The 13,163-nt window shown below is 35.5% G+C and overlaps 1 pseudogene; it reads left to right on the top strand.

Annotated features, from left to right (window-relative positions):
• The first annotated feature begins 8,510 nt into the window (after positions 1–8,510).
• Positions 8,511–9,831, top strand: LOC138819610 (vacuolar protein sorting-associated protein 37A pseudogene; annotated as a pseudogene).
• Positions 9,832–13,163: the final 3,332 nt, after the last annotated feature.

Below are 13,163 nucleotides of genomic sequence, written 5' to 3'. Positions count from 1 at the left end.
TTAACATATATTGGTTCTGTTAGAACATGATAATTTATGGCCATGATAGAAGGTGGATGTTTGCAGCCATGTCTTAAAGTTTCCTTCAACACAACTGAAAACAAACTTTTTCAAAAGATTTCCCACTAATAAGAATTCAGCCATCATGACAGACAGTAACAAAAACATGAAATATTAGATTTTCAAGGCCTTCACACTTAGCAATATTAAAAAGTTGTAATAAGGTATTTAAGAATGACAATGAAATGATAAAACCTTGATAGTGAAGCAAGTATTATTATAATAATACAAACCTCTGAAATCAAAATATTGTTTCCAGTAGTTAAAATAAATTTATAACAATATATTATAGTGATTAGCTATTATAGGAAACATTTCTACATATATCTACACATATGTAGTCATACATATATTTATAAATGCTTAATTACACATTCGTATTGTATGCACAAGTTGTATTTCTTTAAATCTTTCCTGGGTTCTCTAATAGATTTAACATAAAAATTCATAAGAACCTGGCCAAATTTTTCACAAAGTTTCTACAATATTAGTATCACAATTCATGTACATTTTTTCATTTTAAAACTCAGGTATAAGCATTCCAAACATTCCTCATTTTTCATTCCTCAGTTTCGATCTTTTGACATTATTAGAATATTCAACGTTGGTTCTTCGAATGCATGGGCCCTGATGAATCCCTTCAGGTTACTATTTTATCAATATAAGCAATATATTTTTTATTAATAATAGGTGATTCATAGAGAGTGATACCATTAATCTCAAAATGACCTACTAATGAAGAAAGACTGATTGTCTTCTGAACCTGTACATGAAGTTCATAAAAAGTAACCAGATAGATGACTGGCTTCCATATTTGAAGAATGGAGTATAGATTAAGTGAAAGAAAAAAACAAATCAAATAAATTATTATTAAATATTATTCTTAAAATACAAAAAGATAAACTATATTAAAAATAAATGTGTACAGATATGTAAATGAGAGAGACATATTTATATGTTGAGAGCAATGAAAACAATATATGTGATAAATTATTTGAAGAGACAATGGAGGATTTATTTAAAAAGAGAAAGAAAACTGGATTCCATAAAAATCTTGAAGTTTAGGGAAAGAAATTTTTATTGAAGATACTATTGAACACATGATGATATACAGAATTCAAAAATAAGGGAATTCGCTTAATTGAAGAATAAAGCAATTCTAGTTATAGTAGGCTATTGTGGTTTTTCCTTCTTTCACTTCCTCCTCTTCATTCTCTACTTCCTCCTCCTCCACTTTCTCCTCCTTTTCTTTCATTGTGATAATGTCTTTCTCTTGCACTCTACCACTTGAAACAAATCAGCAGTACTTTTGTTTAATTTTGTCTATTAGATAGTATCATTAACTTTGAAATAGTCTCCAGTCATAATCATCCTGATTTTCCCTTCTGAGTAGTTGTCATTAAGACATGTATGACTATGCATGGCTATTTAAAAATGTGTAAATAGGTAGTTAAATTTGAGACTCCTTTCTGAAAGGAATGCAAATTGCTCAAGAAATAAGAGCAAAAATTGAAAATGCTTTTGCATCAAATTAAACAACTTCTGGACATCAAAGCAAATAAGCATTCAAATATAAGGAAAATCTATAAAATAAAGAAAATGTTTTCTAGCTATTTGTCAAGTAAAGGACTATACTTTAAAAAATTTCAAACCAACTGAAAACTGAAGAAAAGAATCCAGTTTGTAGCTGGACAAAATAAATGATCAGACAATTCTCAATGAAGCATATGTGGCCAATAAACAGACAAAAACCTCAACATCCTTTGTCATAAAAAATTGAAATGATAAAGATATTCCATCTCACTACAATCAGAATGGCAATCATTAAGAAAACAAGCAGCACTAATGTGAGGTGAACAAAATATAAATCAGTGCAGCCATTGTGAAAAACAGTATGAAGAGTCTTCAAAAGACTAAAACTGCTATATATCTTGCTATAAAACTCCCAGGTATGTATCCAAAGGAATATAAGTAAGCATTCAATAAAGACACAACTGAACAGTCATGTTTATATTAGTAATATTCAGAATAGCTGAACAAAAGAACCAGAGTATGTGTCTATCAGGCAACAAATAACTAAGATAGATGATAGATGGAAAGATAAAAAGTAATATATTGGTTAAATAATGATCTTTATTGAATCTTTGTACAACATATGCATATATCACTTAATATACATATTTTTAATTTGTCAACTAAAATTAACAAATATATAATGAGGAAATTGTATACAAATCCAGACTCAAGCTGAGCCATATGTACTGAATATGTAGCCACAATGAATCAAAAGCATTTAAGAAATGAGAAAAAAGTGAATATTTGGATACAACACATGTTTTCAGGAAGGAGACAAGGGAGAACAACGAATAAGAGGTAAGAATGACAGAGAAAGAGAGACGGACAGACAGACAGACAGACAGACAGACAGACAGAGACAGAGAGAGAGAGAAATGTGAACAGAGAGACAGCACCAGAGAGAGATGGAAGGGAGGGATTTTCCACTTGTTAAAAGTCTCAGCTTTTATCTCCGTTTTTGAGTATCCCAGTTTTTTGGAAAAAATAAAAAATAAATATTCAGAAATGAAAATACCGACCAAAAGAGAAATATAAACAACCTGTGGAAAATTCTTTCCCTTGTCCTTCGCAAAATAGACTATAATTACAAAATCTGAGTAAAGCAATTTCTCCTCAGTGGATATTTTTAAAAGAAACAGAAATTATAGGATTCATACAGCGATAATATTTTAAAGTGCTAGAGATTCCCGCAAAACAAGTACCAGCTGATAATGGGATGAAAACTGAGAAGATCTTACAACATACATGAAACAAGCATTGGAATATTTTGCCACTCTGGGCAAAGTGCAAGCCTACTGAGAAAGTCACATGAAAGAAAAGGGATGGGCAAACAGAAAGCATAGTAATATGACTTAGAAAATGACAGATATTAGTCAAAAATTCAGAAATAAAGCCCAAACCAGGAAAGATAAAGATAACAATCGAACACACTAGAATATTAAGGAAAAAGATAATGGTAAAGTAATGAAAGACAAAGTTTCACCTTGGTTTTAGAAGGCATAAAGAAAATGAAAACAATAGAACAAAAATTCTCCTGAATTTATAAAAGATATATAAATGCATACTGAATGTTTACAGTATATCAGAGGAAAATTTACCGACTGCACTCAGCAATGAAGAATCTTGCATTTAGCCCTCTAATTATTGTTTAGACTATAACAACCGTATATTGATAAGCAAGTAGAGGGATAAGAAGATAATCTGTTGTGATCTCCAGCTAAATTTAGTCAGGTGTAGCTGGCTGGTTTCAGGAAATATTCCCTCTGGAAACATGTGCTAATAAAGTATACATAAAATATCTGCTTATTATGCTTATACAGTTATTTTATAACATATTATACTTAGATAAGCATAAAATTTATGCATTCTAAGAGAGCTCCATTATTTCTAGTAATACATAGTGTTATATTGTTTATGGCTTATTATTGCTTATTGCTAGTTAGTACTAAGGGAAAGACTCACACATGTATCCATTCCCTAAAGGTGCAGTAAGGAAGTCAAACAGAAACTCTGATTACAGAAATTGGGCTGGGACTGTAGCTCAGTGAACTTAACATGCATAAAGCTAATGATTCTACTTCCTAAACTAAATCAGATAGATGTTATATAGAAAAGCAGATGGACATGACAACTTGTACTTCTCATTGTTGCAACAGGTCCACCTGTATCCTTAAACAACTGGTTTTTGCCCATCTCCTCCACAAGTTATACTGACATCAAAAATAGTGAAAGCAGGGGTTATACTGTGGGGGAGGGACATACAAAGCAACAAAGAGATAATCTTATAAATGCGTTAGAAACACATGCACGAAAGAAAAAAATCATTAAAATACACATCTAAGGGTTCATTTTCCTGACATCACATTATCTGACCTTTTCCGCTTGCACTGTCGGTGCGGGGGGGGGGGGGGGGTAAGGGAGAGAAGGAGAAGGTTTGGGATTGGGTGGGAGGGGGGGAGGCTGGGAAGGGATGTGAAGGGTAAACAAAGGAAGAGGCTGCAATGCTTGGTAAGAAATGTACACATTATCCTGCTCATGTAATTGTAACTCCTCTGTACAGTATGTTCACAAATAAAATAAAATTAAAAAAAAAAAAAAGAAAAGCAGATGGAGAAGGACAGACAGACAGTCAGATAGATGGATGATAGGTTTTTTTTTCACAATTTTGGGAGCTACAAAAGTAAATATTACTTCTTGCTCTAGGCTGTATTAAAAGGGTCTGTTGTGGCCTTCCTTTTCCTTGAATTCTAGATTACTATCATTTTTCTGTTCTGAATTATTTTCAATGATTATCTCCTTGTCCAAACATTCTTATTTATTAAGGAAATTAGGCATATTATATTAAGCTACTTCTTTTTATTTGATATATATTTTTATTGCAAAGATACTGTACAGAGGGTTTACAGTTACATGAATATGGTAATGAGTACATTTCCTATAACTAGGCTCCTTCTAAATGATATAATTTTGAGCCAATTAACTATGAAGATTCCACTACCAAAGAAATTTCCGTGAGATTAAAATCTACATACATGCAAAACATGCAGTTTAGCCATGTCACAAATAATAATAACAAGAACTACAACAACAGCAATAATAAATACCTCTTGAAGCAGGTGATATTAAGACAAAATCATTCTTATCAAACACAGAGGGAAATCTGGGAAATACGAAGCTGGCCAGCCTACCTTGGTCTTTCTCTGTACTTTCTCTAATATATTCAAAGTCCTGTAAGATATTTCATCTCCAGATTTGTGCTCCTTGTTATTTCCTTATTTTTTCTGTGTTCACAGATTTTTGATACTAAATTTTGTCTTGGGCATCCTTAAGAATCCAACACTTCAGACATGAACATATGTCCCTCAAGGATGCCTACAAACGCTGTGTCTCCAAGACCATGCCAAGTCTCTAAAATTCTATCTGAATAGACTATGGAGATTCAAAGTATTCCTTTGCTTCAAACCCCTTAAAATAACCGTATTTTACTATTGTCATGCTCTACTTTTGCCAAATAAGTATCAAGTGTCATAATTCTTTGGAACAATTTCCTTTCCTTGTTGTAAAAGCTGACAGAAAAAATTCAAGTTGGAGAATACTTTTAGATTTAAGAAGTCTAAGACTGTGTTCATGCAAGCTTCATTTCTTAAGCTGGGTGGTAAATTTTAAAATTCTCATTAATCTTTCTAAAGCCAAGTTCTTTCTAAATAAGAAGTAAAGCATATAAAGGATTTCTTTGGGGGGGGGGCTTGTTGTGGGGCCTGAACTCTGATCCTGGGCTCTACCACTTGAGCCACAGCGCCAATCCAGGCTTTTTTCTTTTTACTTATGTGGTGCTGAGGAATCGAACCCAGGACCTCATGCATGCAAGGCAAGAGCTCTACCACTGAGCCACCTTCCCAGCCCCATAAAGGATTTCTTAAAAGAAAAAAAAAGCAGGCACATTTATTTAGAAAGAAAAAAGCAGGCACATTTCATTTTAAATTTTAATAAAGCCAGAAAATTTTGTTTCTGAAGTTCATAGCTAAAATACAGTGCTTGGGATTAAATTTATCAGTAGCAAATGTGAGCAACAGTAAAGTACACATGTCTATAATACCTGTCAGGAGGTGGAAATGTGAGGATTTCAGCTCAAAGCCAACCTGTACAGAAATGTCTATGAGACTCATCTCCAATGAACCAGCACAAAGCCACAAGTGGTTTCCCTTATTTGCAACAACTAGAATATGTCTGAGACAAGCAGAAAAAGGTCAGATAAGATTATGTTAAAGGAAATGAATGCCAAGATAAGGACACAATTGTGTTTTTTTTTTTCTTGCTTGCTATTGCTTCTAATGTATTTATAAGGTACCATGTGATTTCTTTGTTGCTTTGTATGTCCCTCCCCTATGGTATAACCCCTGTTTTCATTGTATTTGATGTTGGTATAATTTGTATAGGGGAAGGGAAAAACAAATTGTTTAAACAAGGATATAGGTTGACCCATTGCAACAATGAGATGTACAAGAAAACAGGGAAAACAAACTTTACAATTTAGGTGGGGGGAACGGGAGAGTGTAGTTGTGGAAGTGGGAGGGCAAAACAAACTTTACAATTTAGGTGGAAAAACAAACTTTACAATTTAGGTCGGGGGGAACGGGAGAGTGTAGTTGTGGAAGTGGGAGGGAAGGGATGGTAGGGGAAAAAAAAAGGAGGAGATAACAATGATTCAGAAGCAATATACTCATTACCTTGCTCATGTAACTGCAACCCCTCCTCTGTACAGTGTTCTCACAATTAAAAAAAAACTTATTTAAAAAAATTCCAGAAGTGGACCAGTGCCTCAAGTGAGAGTATCACTCTTGACTAAAGACGCAAAAGTGCAGTGCCTAGATCCTAATTCAATCCCGAATACCTGCGCGCGCGCGTGCGCGCACACACACACACACACACACACACACACACACACACACACACACTCATCTCTAAACAATGTAGTATAGAATATGAGTCAAATTTTACATGATTTGTGAGTCTGTGGGTTGAGGATATCTTGGATTCATTTGCAGGCTTTACACATATTCTGCAGAGAAAGCCAATAGAACCTTTGTTCAAGGTATGTTTTTGCTCTCATCCTATAGTATTTTTGCAGAAAAAAATATCTGTACTTGATTCCAGTGCCCTGCATCTTGTATATACATTTTTTCTAATTTGGGAAGGGGAAGGAAATAACAAAATGCTGAAGTAAGGAAAGAGCTTGACCCATTGTAACAATGAGATGTACAAGACACTATGTTAAAAATGAACTTTACAACTTTGGAAGGGGGTGGGAGGAGTTGTGGAATTGGGGAGGGAAGGGATGTTAGGGGCAAAAACAAAGGAGGGGGTAACAATTCTGGTTAGGAAATGTACTTACTACCTTATTCATGTAACTGTAACCCCTCCGTACAATATTTTTACAATAAAAACATATAAAAAGAATATGTTGGTAGCTAATTTAAAACTGTCCAAGCTTACTGCATTGTCTGTGGTTGTGTAAACTTGTTCAAGCACTTTGTAAAGTAGTATGGAGGTTCCTCAAAAGACTCCACATAGAGCTCCCCTTTGACTCAATTTGGGACATTTACCCGAATGATCAGAAACAAGACCATACTAAAGCTATCAACACAACTATGTTTATTGCAGCATTATTTACCATAGCTAAGATATGGAACCAACACTGATGCTCCTCAGTAGATGAATGGATCAAGAAAATGTGGTATATATACACAATGGAATTCTATGCCTCCATCAGAAAGAATGGCATTGCCCCATTTGTGAGGAAATGGACAGACTTGGAAAAAATTATATTAAGTGAAGTAAGCCAGGCCCAAAGAAACATAGGTCCCATGGTTTTCCTAATTTGCAATAACCAGTGTATGTATTGAGTCAAGCAGAAAAAGACAGATAAGTTGAAGTTAGGCAAAATGGACCTCAAGATAAGGACTGAAGTGTTTTTTCTTGCTTTCTATTGCTTCTAATGTTTTATAAAGTGATTTTTTTTTCGGTTGTGTGGCATGAACTCTGGGCCTGGGCATTGTCTCTGAGATCTTCAGCTCAAGGCTAGTGCTCTACTTATTTAGCCACAGTGCTACTTCCAGCTTTTTCTGTTTATGTGGTACTGAGGAATTGAACCCAGGGCCTCCTGCATTCAAGGCAAGAACTCTAACACTGAGCGACCTTCCCAGCCCAGGGTGATATGTTGTTGTTGTTGTTGTTGTTGTTGCTTGGTGTGTCCCTCCCCCACGGTATAACTCCTGTTTTCACTGTAGTTAATGTTGGTATAATTTGTGGAGGGGAAGGGAAAAACAAATTGTTTAAATAGGAACCCATTACAACAATGAAATGTACAAGACATTAAGTTGAAAAATGAAATTTACAACTTTGGGGAGGAGTCGGGGGACTAGATGGGGGAGAGGGGGTGTCGCAGCAGGGATGGCAAAGGGAAACAAAGGAGTAGGCAACAATGCTTGATAAGAAATGTGCTCATGGTAGGACGAGGCCAGGCACGCCGAGCACAGCCAGGTTACAATCTGACTGGCTAGCCAGTCTGGAGCACCTGGGCCTCCAAGGGTAGGATCCTGGTTGCTTGTGTCCTGCTTGACAATTTACCTCTCTCCAGCTCTCTCCAGTTATGTCATGGTCCCCCAAACCCGGAGACCAGGAACCTGGTTTACTTGGTAAAAGGCGCCGTTGGCTTGCCCCACGGCCTGCCCCTCTGCTCCCCCCACACACACACAACCGGACTCGAACCTTGGGTATTTCAGGCCACTCCTCTGTAGCTGGAGACCTGCCGGGCAGCCTCTGGGAGAAGCAGGCCCAAACCTTGTAGGCCCTCCTGCCCCAGGGACGCGAGGAGGATGAGCTGGCTCTTTCCCCTGACCAAGAGCGCCTCCTTCTCCACAGCAGGGTCCCTGGTGGTGGCCTCACCAGCCTCCAACAGCAGAAGCAGTGCTTGATCGAGTCCCTCCGGAACTCCCACTCCAGTATAGCTGAAATACAGAAAGATGTGGAATACAGATTGCCCTTCACTGTAAACAACTTGACAATTAACATTAATATAGTACTTCCTCCACAGTTTCCTCAGGAAAAACCAGCAATCAGTGTTTATCCACCAATCTGACATCCTTTAATGGATAAACATGAAATATATGTTACCTCTCAATTAGTAAGCAATTTTACAATACACTCAGATCTTGGAAAGATTAGCCAGAGTCTGTTGGATGAGTTTTGGAAGAATTCTCCTGTTTTAGCTCCCACTTCAACAGCATTTCCATACCTGTATAGTAACCCAGGTGGGCTGCCTCCTTATGCTTCTTAGGGTTTTCCATTTCTTCCTGCATATCCTCCTCAAGAAGCTAACAGAACATAACTTCTTTGTTACTGACACTGCTTCTTCTTCAACAAGTTATACAACAGCCAAGTCTGCTGCTCCTACATTTGGTGTCCTTTCAAGTCTGCCATTGCCTGTTCCCACAATGGAAACTTCAACACCGATAAGCCAAAATGGTTTTGGGTACAAGATGCCAGATGTCCCTGATGCATTTCCAGAACTCTCAGAATTGTGTCACAACTCACAGATATGAATGAACAAGAGGAAGTATTACTAGAACAGTTTCTGAGTTTACCTCAACTAAAACAAATTATTAATGACAAGGGTGATTTAGTAAAAAGTATTGAGGAATTAGCAAGAAAACTCTCCTCTTGGAGCCCAGTTTGGAAGCCAAAAGGCAAACTGTTTTAGATAAGTATGAGTTACTTACACAAATGAAATCTAAGTTTGAAAAGAAGAGGCAGAGACAACATGAACTGAGTGAGAGTTGTAGTGCAAGTGCCCTACAGGCAAGATGGAAAGTCGCTGCACATGAAGCTGAGGAAGAATCTGATAATATTGCTGAAGATTTCTCGGAGGGAAAAACTGAAATAGATGATTTTCTCAGTAGCTTCATGGAAAAAAGAACAGTTTGCCACTGTAGAAGAGCCAAGGAAGAGAAACTTAAACAAGTGATAGCAATGCACAGCCAACTTCATGGTCCATTACAGATTTTCCTGAAAACATGGACCGCCAAGAGAGAAATGAGACATAAAACTAAGTACATTATTTTAGATTTAAGGTTTGTAAGTTGGCATTTCATTGAAATGGCTGAATTCAGATGTACTCTACATTGTTTAAAGAACTGAGATTGTTTTTTATATAGATTAGAATGATTATGATCTTTGCTTGGAAAATTTTTCTGCAGTATTTGCACTAAAAACGCCTATTTATCATTGATAAATCCTGTCCTTTTAAAATTTCACTGCTATTCTTATAATTAAATACCTTATGCATGTGATTTTAGTTTTAATATTTTATGAAAAGTACTTAATCTTGTACTTTTAATTTGAAACTGCCTCATTTCTTTATCAAGAATGATATCTTCTTTAGATTATTTTCCTCTCAGTAATTTTTAAGTACTTTCAGCTATGGAAAGATACCCACACCCTCTCTTTTTCTTTCTTTTTGAATAAAACTTTCAAAAGCAATTTGTTTTTAAATATTCATAATACCAGAAAATATCAAACCTGCCAATGTGCCAGATATATACCTATAACATATAAATATACCTATTATATATATATATATATATATATATATTCCTTAAATAAAAAAATTCAAAAAATGTCTTAATTACATTGCTCATGTAATTGTAACCCCTCTGTATGGTATTTTCACAGTAATAAAACTTTTAAAAAATTAATTTAAAAAAATTTAAAAAATATCTCTATGGAAACCTAATCACCTTTTTAATCCTTTCACAAGTCCTCTAAACTGAATGATATATTTTACATGTTACTCTGCTACCCCTGCATATATTTTATTGTCCTAAGGAAACTCTTTAAAAGATAGTCTATTGATTGATATTTTGTGTGTCAACTTCCCAAAATATGTTCTGCCCTCAATCCAACTAAAAAATTCTCATCTTCATCTTCCTTTTTGAAAAGTGAACACCTGTCATTTAGATAAGAATCAATACATGATTTCATTCACCAGATATTCAAACTGTCATCTCAGTTGTCAGGAATAATAGAGTTCAATCAATATACTCATTTATTCTAGATCAAACTCTTTGATACAGTCTCATGGCATTGATAACAAAACCAAGCATCAACATATATGACTTTATTTCATCTCATGTTCTCTCTGGAATGTTTAGAAAATTGTCTCTTAAATGTACAGCCACAGAGTAGCTATATTTAGTTGATTAATAAATTATTTTATTTACTAATCTATTTATTTCAGTAATGGGACTTGAACTCAGGGACTCAGTGTTATTGTTCCTTAAATTTTATGCTCATGGCTAGTGCTTTACCATTGCAGCCACATAAGAGTCTTACAGATTTACATGCCTGTGTGGGAATCGAGTCATGATCTGAGATGTCAGCCTCCTGAGTGGCTAGGACTACAGGTATGAGCCACCAGTGCCCAGTTTTATACTTAGTTTATTTTAAATTAGATTTATTCAGAAAGGCATCTAAGCGAAAATGCTATTTTTAATATTTTAAGATCCAAACTACCTCCAGAGTCCTCTCCTCATTGTTGATGGACTCATTTGCCCAGGGATGACTATTATTTGGGTCCTTATAAGAAATTTATGACAACATGTGAAAAGAAACAAATTTGTAATTTTATACTGGAAAGTCAGAGTCTAATTTGCAGGACTAAACATAGTGAATACTCTCCAGCTGTGAACGCGTGAAAACTATAGACAAGGATGATCAAGAATGGCCTCAGCTAGGATTCTAACCAGTGAATTCGAGGCTAGTAACCAGGGCAAATACAAGGCTTCATGGTTCAAATTTGATAATGAACTCTAAGGGGAACAATGGACAATCAGCTTCATCTAAAAGACTAGCTGGGAGTGGGATTCTGCAGACGTTGTTGGTCATGAGCTTTTCCAACCTAATAGGGATTGAGATTTATTTACACATAATCTCTCCAGAAGAGGTCACTAACACCATGACTGTCCATTCATTGAATTGTGTCACACTAAACAATGTCATTTCATCAAAAGTGATTTAGAATTACCAAGATCATCTTGAAAGACATTTAAGATGACTCCTTTCTTTATTCCTTCTGAAAAACTTTGATGGATGAATCTGGGAAGATGAAGGACAAAATTCACTCACTTTTGAGGCTGGGAAGGTGGCTCAGAGTGGTCGAGTACTTGCCTCCAATACATGAGGCCCTGGGTTGGATTCCTCAGCACCATATAAACAGTAAAAACAACAACAACAACAACAACAAAAACAAAGGCCAGAAGTGGCACTGTGGCTCTAGTGGTAGTGTTCTAGCCTTGAGCTGAAGAGCTCAATGACAGTAACCAGGCCTAGAGTTCAAGCCCCACAACACACAAAGAAAAAAAAATCACTTTTTTTTGTTATTGTTCTCTTATGCCCGACAATGTTTTCTTCTCATAAGAATTTTGTTGAATATGAGATTCTAAACTTCTCTTTCTGTTTTAGTTTTGCTCTATTTTGTTATGTCTTTCTTCCATACTTTAAATATTCTCCTCCATTTAATTGTTGCTTGGAAAAATATAGAAGATTTTGATAAAATCTTTATCTTTGTCCCTCTGAAGTAAGGCTCCACTATGTGTGATTTTTCTTTCTTTTTTTAAATTTAATTTAATTTTATTGTAAAGGTGATGCAAAGAGGCTTTATAATTCCATAAGTAAGGTAGTGAGTTCATTTCTTGTCAAGCATTTTTACCCCTCCCTCATTTTTTCTTCCACTTTCCCTCTGACTCACCACAGCTAAAAGACATTGTGTTAGAACCAGACAGTCTTTCTTTTTCTCTTAAAAATATATTTTATTATTACTGTTCAGCTAATACACAGATGTATTGTACAGGTAATGTTATAATTATGTAAGTCAGATAATAAATGTATTTCCTTTTGAACTCTGCCAGCCATTCCTTTGCTCTCTCCCAGTTTTTCTCTCCCATCCCTACTCACAGTTTCAGTTTAATTTAAATTTAAATTTTATTGTCCAGGTGTTGTACCTAGGGGTTACAGTCACATAAGTAAGTTAGTTAGTATATTTCTTGCTAACATTTTACTCCTGCCTTCATTTTTCTCCTGCTTTCCCTTCCCCCAAGCCCTCCCCCAAAGTTGTACAGAACATTTCCAACATACGGTTTTGTGAGTATCACGGTTGAATTGGTTCTCATCTTTGTCCTTTGACTCACCATTTTTGTTACCCTTCCCTAATTGATATAAACATTTATACAATATCCAGGGTACCAAAATCAAATACAGTGACAACAGGAATTATACCATAGGGGAAAGTACATGTAAAAGAAACAAAAAAAAATCCACATAGTACATTAAAAAAGCAACAACAACAAAGAAAAACCTCCTGTGCCCATATCTTGGGATTCATTTTTCTTAGCATCATCTTATATGATCATATGTACATAGCTATTGAGCTATTCTGCTCATCTGCTAAGATTATCCTAGATGTATACTATTTA

This window comes from Dipodomys merriami, unplaced genomic scaffold, assembly GCF_024711535.1.
Source record: "Dipodomys merriami isolate MVZ:Mamm:240054 unplaced genomic scaffold, mDipMer1.0.p SCAF_80, whole genome shotgun sequence".
Classification (NCBI taxonomy): Eukaryota; Metazoa; Chordata; class Mammalia; order Rodentia; family Heteromyidae; genus Dipodomys; species Dipodomys merriami.
This window is presented reverse-complemented; position numbering and strand designations above follow the sequence as displayed.